Source organism: Ceratotherium simum, chromosome 8 (genome assembly GCF_057802395.1).
Source record: "Ceratotherium simum simum isolate JZ-2026a chromosome 8, ASM5780239v1, whole genome shotgun sequence".
In the NCBI taxonomy this organism is placed as follows: Eukaryota; Metazoa; Chordata; class Mammalia; order Perissodactyla; family Rhinocerotidae; genus Ceratotherium; species Ceratotherium simum.
Genome location: NC_141907.1, coordinates 40,388,629 through 40,397,623, shown reverse-complemented (window position 1 = coordinate 40,397,623; position 8,995 = coordinate 40,388,629). Strand labels below are relative to the sequence as shown.

Sequence of the window (8,995 nt, the reverse complement as noted above, 5' to 3'; positions counted from 1 at the left end):
GTGCAGAATAGCTCCTTCCTTGCCCAATCAGGTGCACAGGAAGATGTCCTTTTACCAATAAAAATAAAGTTCGCTTTCCGGAGGCGGGAGGGTGAGCCTTGACTGCCAGTTCTCCAAAGCAACGATAGAGTAGAGGGCAGAGAGTGATTAGAGGTAGGACCAACCCAGGAAAAGGGGCGGGGCGGGGGAGGGGGTAATTCTGAGCGGCGGCTGGACTGGCTAGTGGAGTGCGAGGATTGCTGTTCCTGTTGCAGTGTTTGTCGCCAATCAGGAAGGCGGGGGAGTGGGCGGGGCGGGGAAGGGGTGGGAAGAGCTCGCAGCACCGCCGGGCGCCTGTCGGGCTCTGGGGGAGAGAGAGAGAAATCCGGTTAAAATCAGAGTCGGAGGGAGGTTTAACCACAGATCGGTTCCGATCGGATTATTCCTTAAAGGGGACGCGCCATTGTCAAGAGATCGGAGCCCGGGGCCCGAGGGCGGGGACCGGCGGCGCCAGAGGAGCGAGGCAGCCGCACTTGGACTGGGGACGGGTAGGTGTTGCCTGGGGAAAGGCACTTCATTTTACTTTCTTTTCCAGCCCCAGGGGCAGGCGCCGGGATGCCTGCCGACAGGCGGCCGCAGCCCTGGCGGGAGACGAGGTCGCCGGCCCTTGCCCGGCTGCCCTTCCTGATGGGAGCCGAGGGGGAGGCGGCCAGGATGGCTGGCAAGCTGCGCCGCCCGGGCCAAGCCTCGTAACGGACACTAAACCGCGGCGCAGCCCCCGCCTCAACCGAAAACCCGCCGGAGCGCCAGCGGGTCCTCGGGGAGCGCCGCGCGCCCTGCTCCCCCGCGCGCCCGGCTCCCTTCGCGCGCGCCGCTTCCTTGCGCGCCCCCTTCCCCTCGCGCGCTCCATTCTGCTCGCACGCGCCGCCTCCTAGCTGACTCGCCGGAGCCGCCCGGCGGAGAGAAAGGCGGCGGCGGCCAGGCGGAGGGAGGTCGGCGACCACGGCTTCGCCGCCCCAGCGATGAAGGGAGGGCCGAGGAGCAAACTGAGCGCGGCAACTGGCGGCCCCGGGGCGGGAAGGGGCGCTGGGGACCCTTGGAGCGCGCGGGGTCGCCAGCCCGGCCCAGCATTGTCCCTCTTTTCCTTTGCGCTCGTCTCTGCGCCCACTGCTCGTGGTCGTGGGGAGGGGTGCGGACTTGGGCGCTGTGCCCACGCCTCTCCGGGCCGGTCGCGCACCCCTATACCCTGAGCCTTCCGGAGTCGGCCCCCCGGACGCCGCAGCCACCGGCCGAGGGCCCTCCGGGCCTGCTGAGTGTGCTGCGCTCAGTCTCCGCACCGGCGCCGGCTGCCTGGGCGCGGAGCTCTTCCTTGCAACTTTTCTGTGCCGATTGATGGAAGTTGTGGCTTCCGGGCGGCAGGTTCTCTGGGCATAACCTCGTTTCCTGCGTCCTGAGAGGCTGATTTCTAGGACGAAATGGTTTTTGATTGCTGTCGGTCTTTCCTCCCCTCCCAGTTTCGTTCCTCGGCACCTGAAATCGCTTGTGTCGTGGATTCGCAATTATATGAGAGCATTAACTTCTCTCAGGCCAAGATAATTTGACAAGGAAAAAAAAAAAAAAGCGGGGGAGTGTTGCTGATGAGGGCCGAATTTGCCTTAACCTTTGAACTGTGGAAAGTATTACCTCCACTTACGGGCGGAGGTTCTTTGGGAAGGGGAAAAAGGAAAAACCCAAACCAAAAAACCCAGGTTGCTAGGGTGTGTAGGATTAGGAAAAAAGCTAGACTTTTGATAGAAATAAAATTAGTTTGTAAAATACTGTTCTGCCTAGCAGATATCTTCCGTAAGGTTAATGTCTACTACTGAAATCATAGGTATTATGATTGGTAACAGCGACTTGTACTATTGATAAAACAAAAACAAGTAGATATAAGATGTGTTTTTTCCATCTTGAGCGTTATCGCTATGCTATACCTGTCAATACTTGCTGAAGAAGTCATATTTAGAAACAGCACATTCCTTGTTAGACCTAATTTAGAAAAGGAATGTTTTCATAAGCGTTCATTTTTGACAGTTTCTTCTTGTGCAATACTTTGTAGAGTACTTGCATGTGCAAGTTATAGACCTACAAACAAAGTAGCAGTGGGTGTGTTATTCTGTAGTCTTTTTTTTTTTTTTTTGCTACTCATTATCAAAAATAGCATTCCATCCTGTCTTCTTCCATGCTAAGTTATTTTGTAAAATGCTTCTCTTAGAAGAGTGAATTTTGTTGGAACATTGGCCCAGTGTTTTTTTTTTTAAGTGATACTAACAACTTCCCAAAGTGTTCATTGATTAACTCACTGTCTAGTAACTTTTTGAGTGGTGTGAAACATTGTAAGTTCACAGGCTCAGCAACAACAAAGGAGAAACTATACTTGGGAAACTGAAAGCCAATTTCAGATAATAATGTTTGAGAGAGACTCACTTCTTCCCACAGAATTTAGGAAATGTAGACACACAAAACATGATCTTTTGTGGTAATCTTGATGCTAGCTGGCATTGTTACACCTAATATTCCCTCCTCCCCCCTTTGATTCTCTTGTGTTGGAAGGATGTCAGGCAAGCTTGCAGGCATAATCTTTCTTTCCATTTCATAATAGAAAGTAGAAGATTTAAAGATTTAAACAAGTTTCCCAATTTCTATCCTTGTTTACTTACCACCTTATTTAAACAATAGAGGAGAGAATTTCTGAACTTTTAAGAGAGCACATATAAACATTCAGAAAGAATTATCTTTGAAATATCTAGGCCATGTTTCCTGGAAAACATTTTTCCTGTGTGCTTTTCACATTGTTTTAAACACATTGTCTTATATATATACATTGCCAAGACATTTCTTGAGATTGAAGAGTCCATTTCTTGTCCTTTGAGATTCTTGGGAACTAGGACTGTCCTCCATTATTCTGTGCAAATTCACTGTGTCACCTAGTACCCTTCTAGTGCCCAATAAGTTTGTTGTCTTTGGTCTTTGTGACAGAAAAAGATAATGTTCTATAGAGGCTGCTTAAGAGACTTAATTTTTTCTTTCTTAGTAAACACCTTTCTGAACAAGTTATACTAAAGAACAGCAGTTGGTTTAGTGTCTGGGGAAAATATATTAATCTCAACGCTTTTTGTTTTCTATACAAAAATTTGATTTTATTGTTTATAATATCTGTTCCACAGACATCTTTTGTGATAGTGATAGTTTGTTGTCATAACTATTAGAACTAGGTTTCATCTGTCATCAACATCTGTTGAGTACTTATTTATTTAGGGAGTATTATGGGAAGATAAAGTAGAGATGGATGACAGTCATTGCTCTCAAAGGTATACAGTTTAATGGGGAGATGCAAAATCATCATCCGTAGGAAAAAGACGGTGTGTACCTCAGTGCTGAAACAGGTGCAAAGTACCAGTGACACAGGATTCATGCCAAAATGGTAAAGGAATAAAAGAATGAGAGAAGAAACCTAGATGAGGTGGGAAAGTTTTCTTTGCTTTATATGGCAGATTTTATGATATATTTTAAAATAAACTTAAAAAAAATGTTTGTGGGTTGGCTGGGTGTCTGTTCTCTACTTGAACTATTTTTATCTATAAAATGTTTTTTGGGGGCAGAGCATGTGCTCTGAATTTCAGCTATTGTTCACCTCACCAGAGGGATCATCCGTCTAACCCAGCTCAATTGTCACCTTGTCTGCAAGCTTTTCTTCTATTCTCCCAATCGTAAGTGATGCTCTTTCCTCTTGCTCCTGTAAAACCCTTTTGCAGTACAATCCATGCTCTGACTTACAGTGTGGTTATGTATTTCTTCATTAGATTGTGGACTTTGGTAAAAACCATTAGCAAAAGTTGGATCCACTCCCTTTTTTACTGTTGCCTAAAGTACTTGAACAGTTTTATTAGCCCATCAGTATTCTGTAAAACCATAAGCTGTAAAGAAGTTCAAATTATTTTATTTGGGAAAAGTGTGTATGTTTAAAGGAAAAACTATTTTTTTCCATATCACCAAAGTTTCACGTGCTCATTGTAAAATATTGATGTGAAAGACGTGTATAATTTAGAAATTAAAAGTGCCCCCATAACACTGCCCTTATCACATTGTAACTATTAGTGATGGTTTGGGTCTATTCTTCCTGTTCTTTCCCTTTCTTTTATTACCTTGAGATAGGACTGCCTTAAAGTATCATACTCAAAAATTTTAGTTAGTAAGTTGTGTTTACTGGGAATGGGGAAAGTAATAGATTTTTATACACTTATTTATTATTAATTTCTCCTCGCTCAGTAATTCTGGTTCTTTTACCTTTTCTTGCGATACAAGGCTGCGACCTGCATGTTTGTGTTCAAAATATAGCCTTCATAATTGTTTCAAAAATTGATCAAAACCTGTGTCCCTGAACAGTTTACCTGCCTTTGCCCTAAAAAATTTTTGGAGTATATACTCTAGGCATAATCTCTTTTCATTTCTTGATTCTCCTCATCTCTAGAGAGCATTAAAAATTGCTTTGAGACTGCCAACATGCACTTCTCATAGTAGCCCAAGGAGGAATGGAGGAAGACATTTGTTCATGATCAAATGATATCCAAGATTTGATCCAGGTTTTGCTCTAACCTCCTGTTGCTCATTTTGAAAAGGGAGCTACAATTTAGGCCGATGAAGTAGGCGATAAGATTCTATTGTTCTAGGAGCTTCTTTAAGCTAACTCAAAGGGGAAAAAGGTTTTCCAAAGGTTCCTAAATAGGAAGCTCAGCTGTAAGCAGTCAGTTGGCCTAATCAGCTGAGAAATCTCCATTCATTCAGCAAGTTGGTACTGATAACTGCACCCACTCTAAGCACATGCTAGGCACTGAGGAGAAGATTACGTCTGTTTCTACCACAAGTTATGAGCTCCTCTGAGTAGATCCTTAAATAGAGCGGTACATGTGGATTAAAGATAGCATAAACAAAGTGCACGCCTAGGCAAACTTATTATTCACTCTTGTTTATTGTTCTACAAAGCTTTTTCCAAAGTATCCTAGCAGACAAACCTGGCCCATAGGAGGTGGGTTGGGTTCCATGGAGCCTGAGTTAAATCTGTCAGCTCTAGAATTTTTTTTTTTTTTTTTTTTTTTAATTTCAGACACTGCTATTCTTATGGGGCAGAATATTTCTGAAATTCTGCAAACGTTGATTTCCTTATACCCTACAAGGGTCATCCATTTCAAAGACTGCCATCATGAGACTACATTCTGCATCCTAGCAGATAACTCACAGTTTGCCGATAGAGTAGTAACACATTCTTTTAAACTCAAAATGTTATAATAAATATTTGCTTTTATCAGGATTTGTTTTTCTTCAATGTTATGAAAATAATTATTTTGAAGAATCACTTATATTAAAATACAGTCTGAAGTATTTCTAATTTGTACAAAATGGACCCCCTCCCCCGCCGCCGCCACCTGTTGCTGGCTCTTTGTGTTTCTGGGGAAAGAATTGTATTGTTAGGAAAGGGACTTTGTAGTCTGTTGTTGATGGAGTCAGCCAGGCCAAAAAGAGTGTCTGACAGAGGGGTGGGTACGTCCTATGGAGTTGGAGCCTAATGCATCAATTGTAATTTGTCAAGTTTCGTGAAGAGTTAAGATTTTAAAATAACAGCTTTATTGAGATATAATTTACATACCATACAACTTACCTATTTAAAGTGTATAATTCAATGGTTTTCAGTATATTCCAGAGTTGTGCATCACCACCACAATCAATTTTAGAACTTTTTCATCACCCCATCATCTTCCCCACCTCCCTTCCCAGTCATAGGCAACCACTACAGTCCGTCTCTATACATTTGCCAGTTCTGGACAGTTCATATAAGTGAAATATAACAATTTAATAAATGTGCATTCCTGTATAAATTGGTCCCTTTAAATGTTTATAAATCCTAGGAGTAGAGAGTGTCCTCTCATGGTGTGTGTAGCTCCAAATTTAGAAAGATTTTCTTTAAGAAGGAATTTATCTAAATCCTTATTCTACCTAAGCCTGGAGAGTAATGGGAAAAGAGATTTTTTTTCACCTATGAAAATTATAAGACTCATTTTGGTGATACTTCTTTATATTCATTTAATCATTTGGTGACTCTCTTCAAGTAAACAGTTTATATCTGTTTCTGCATACTGGGCTTAAGTAAAGGACAATACTTTAAAAGAAATTGAAAGTACTTAGTAAGCTCTAATCATTGCTGAAACTAATGTGATGTTTACCTTATTGGTTTAAAATGTTGTATCGTGCAACTCGCCATTTATTTGCTCAAAAATAGTGCTTCCTACGTTGATCATGATGTACTTGTATTGCCCCTGCATAATGCTGTGACCTTGTAGGCACTTATTGATTGCCTGATCACTATGATCATAGATACTTTCATCAGCTCTACCAGCCCTTATTTTCCATCTTGTAATAATAATAGTAGCTAAATTTATTGAGTGCTTGCTAAGTAATGTGATAAATACTATCTTTTAAGGTAAAAGGATGCAATTTATTTTTGAGAATTTTTCTGTAGTTTCACAGGTTTCTAGTCATTTCTTTGTCTTTTTTAAGATTATGGCCATTTTTGATCAAATCTAAGACTTTGATGCTTTCTTGATCTTTCCAGGAGACGTCGACATAAGGTTTTCACCAACTACATCCTGCTATTGGATGACAGCAATTGTAAGATAACATCTCTATTTCAGAGCATCCATACTTCAGAGAGATTAAAGTGTTGTTTTTAAAAGGCGTCTGAGAATTGATGAGAAAGGGTTATTAGTTTGTTCACTTACTGCAATGCAGCCTTATTTTTTAGATTATAAAATAGTCACATGTATGCTTTGTTGCCTGAATGGATTTCAACATAGTATTTCAACTTCTCAGGATTCCTTGTTTTGTTTTGTTCTGTTTTGTTTTTTGGTATGTATATTTCATGGTAACCTTCAAATATGACATAATTTAGTTCAATACTAAAGAATGCTGGAGAGATAATTTAAATGCAATTTGCAGTTTTGTTCTCCATTTAAAAATGTAAGATGGATTATGCTGTCTGTAATACTGGTAAAAAAAATATTACTTTGGTGGTTCCATTCATGTGTCTTGTGTGTCAGCAAACTCATAACAATTTATTTGCAGAAGAAACTCCAGCCATTAGTCTCTGCGGTCAGCAATATACAGACCACCATATTTTGTTCATGTGTTGGTGAAACCATTCCTTTGTAAATCATGTCTTGTTTTGGGGTTGATTTGCGCATTACTTTACTGTTAGTTGTATCTCTTTGTGTGCTCTCATTAAATCTGCCTGTAGAAGTTTCCTTGGCTTTCTAATTTGATATTTTCAGTATGCTATGGGGAGAGAACCCATAGCACACTTGTTGAATGGTGGATCAAAATGATAGAAGGTTCTGGGTGAGGGACCACAGGATTTCCTGTGCATGGAGCTTTAGTGCTAGGGCCTTGTTATGTTGGTTTTTACTGCTACGAAGACTCTTGCTTCTTTCCTAGTTTTGGACTCTGTTTCAGGTAGGTGATATTTCTGGAATGCAGAAGGTGGTGAAACAGGATGGTATAGTTACCTTGTACTGTTTAACTTCCCCTGAATAATGGACCTCTTAAAATTCTGTCTTATTAAGTCTAACTCATGTGGGTGGAAAATAATTCTTTCTTGGATGTCTTGATATTTTACTTCTTGCAAGAACCATCACAATGCCAAGCTTATATACCACGATACTTGTATGCACTGTATATTGTTTGTTGCAGTATAGAACCTAATATAATTTCATCAGCAGAAATTAGAGGCCTTAAAGAGCTAGGAAGTTGCATGTAAAATAGCCACAGGTGCCTGTTATCTAGATATTTATATTTAAACTGGATCTTTTGGTAATCTGTTTTCTTTGAGGTGAAATTATCTTTGTAGATGCCCTTTTCTATGTTTGTGTTGATGATAACTTCGACTATGTCTCGTATTTAATACTCCTGGCAATAGTGAAGCCTTAGTATACTTTGAATAAATACTAGTTAGAGTTTTTGTCATACATTGCTTTATGATTGTTTCACTTTCTTCTGTTGTAGAACTCATGGAGTTACAATGTTTTTAGAGCTGGAACGTCCTTGGGAATGATCTGATACAACTCCTACATTTTGTAGATGAGAATGAGATTGTGACTTGTTTAAGCTGTGGATAGAATTCGTTCTGAATCTCAGTCCAGTGTTTTTCCTGTTCTAGTATATGCTTCCCCAAGTAAAATTTTTCAGAGATAGGTAGAATCTTAGACTTCTGTAGCTGCTATAAAAGAGGTCTGGTCTGCAAAAATTTTATGTCACGCCCAGCAATTAAAAATTTATCTGCATTCCCCAATATGTGTTTCTTTTAAACTATATACTACACATTATGTATGTAATAAGACATTAACAAATAATAATAGATAAAGATGAAAAACATTTTAGAACAACTTAAAATGTATTATTTCCATGTTTTTGATTCCACTTAAAATAGTAATTTTTAAAATTAGACAAATAAGACTGAATGTCATCACTTAAAAATATTTTATTTTGAAATAATTATGGACTCATGGAAAGTTGCAAAAATAGTACAGGGATTCCGATGTAACCTTTATTAAGCATCCCCTAGTTGTAATATTTTATATAACATAACATGTTAATAACAACGTTAAATCAGGAAACTGACATTGGTCCAATACTGTTAAGTAGCCATATTCAGATTTCATGGTTTTTAATGTACTCATTCGTGTGTGTGTATAGTTCTATGCAATTTGATAACATTTCATGTCTAGTTTTATGTAACCACCACCACAGTCAAGATACAGTTCCATCACTGCCAAGAAACTCCCTCATACGACTAAAGGTCCCCTCCTTCCCAACCCTCCCTATCCCTATTAACTGGCAGCCACTAATTTGTTCTCCATCTTTATAACTGTGTCATTTTGAGAATGTTACATAAGTGGAATCATACTGTATGTAAGCTTTTGGGACTGAC

At 40.4% G+C, this 8,995-nt stretch overlaps 1 protein-coding gene across 3 annotated transcripts in view; it reads left to right on the top strand.

The window, feature by feature from the left end:
- Nucleotides 1–346: 346 nt before the first annotated feature.
- Nucleotides 347–8,995, top strand: part of FRYL (FRY like transcription coactivator) — a 248,264-nt gene continuing 239,615 nt past the window's right edge. For all 3 annotated transcript variants that reach the window (XM_087434284.1, XM_087434283.1, XM_087434278.1), the window contains exon 1: nt 347–527. The gene's annotated coding sequence lies outside the window, so the exon portion shown is untranslated. The remainder of the gene's footprint in view (nt 528–8,995) is intronic.